This window comes from Mustela nivalis (assembly GCF_964662115.1).
Source record: "Mustela nivalis genome assembly, chromosome: 8".
Lineage (NCBI taxonomy): Eukaryota > Metazoa > Chordata > Mammalia > Carnivora > Mustelidae > Mustela > Mustela nivalis.
This window is the reverse complement of record NC_139027.1, coordinates 120266823-120268237: the sequence shown is the minus strand read 5'-3', so window position 1 is coordinate 120268237 and position 1415 is coordinate 120266823.

The window sequence follows — 1415 nt, the reverse complement described above, 5'->3', positions numbered from 1 at the left end:
CTCCATCTACTTGTGATTTCTCTCTGTCAAATAAATAAATAAAATCTTAAAAAAAATAAAAAAATAAAACCACTTCCAAGAACACACTTGCATACTGCAAATAATCTACTTGAGCTTCAGAGATTTGTTTGAAAGGACACTTTATCATCTTTCCGATGTATACACCACAAGGGCATGGCGTGGCAGGGCAAGGGGCAGGGCGTGTTCCTATCTCATTTCTTTCCCCCCTACTCAGCACCACACCTTGCACAAGTAGGTGTTTAATGGCTGGGTGATGACAAAAGTAATAATTGATGCCTTCGGCCATCACAGGAGGACGCAGAACACAAGATGCCCATAGCCACCAGAAGAACTGGTCTCTGAGCCAAGGTACATCCTCTCTTGGGCCTCATTTTTTTTCTCTGTACAATGGGAATAACAAAATACACTCAGAAGATGGTTTCATGCGTTTAATAAATACTTACCAAACCTTAACCATATGTCAGTCACTATGCTAGGGGACACAGTGGTGAACATAACCATCACATCCTACCTGGAGGAGCTCATAGTTTCAGTGGATGCTGGGAGACTCGTGAAAAAAGTTTTACAAATCTCAAAGGACTACTACCCAATTACAAAGTCCTGCTCCTCCTCTGTGTTTCTCAACTTGATTAATGACATCACCATCCACTCAGCTGTCCAACTTGGGAATTGTCCTCAACTCCTCCCTCCTTCATTCTACCCTCAATTTCCCATAAATCTTCTTTTGGTTTCTTTTGATTCCTTCAGAAAAGTTTCTTTTGATTCTCCTTCAGAGAAGTATGACATGTATTAACTTCTCATCTAGTTTTCCATGCTTCTACTCTAGGCCTTTTGTTTACACCTGAATGATTACAAGTCTCCTTATAATAATGATAATGGCAAGCATTTATTGATCACTTACCATATGGCAGGCACTGTGCTAAGAGCTCCCCATACATAACACAATTTAACCCGATAAGGTAGATACTAACTAGTACCCCTATTCATGGAGGAGGAATATGAGGTGCAGTAACCAGCTCAAGGCACCAGCTAGTAAGTGATAAATCTATGGCTCAAATCAGGTCTACGAGATTCTATCCTTACGTCTTAATGGAGTCCTGCCTCAAGCCCCTTCCTGACTGGTCTATACTCCTTACTTTTATGCTGTTGCTGGTGTGCTCTTTGGGGAAATCCAAGCTGATCTGTCTCTTCTACTTCAGGACAGCCAGTGGCTCCTCAGCATCTCCAGGCTGAGGCCTGAGGCTACTGCTCACTCTGCAATACTATTTCTCTGCTGTCTCACCCCACGAACACTCTCACTGCTCCCCAAACTTTTTGCTGACCCATCTCACACCTCCCTCCTCTGTAAAGCCTCCTTTGCCCTTTCCCTTCCAGACAGGAACCTCCTCCTATGC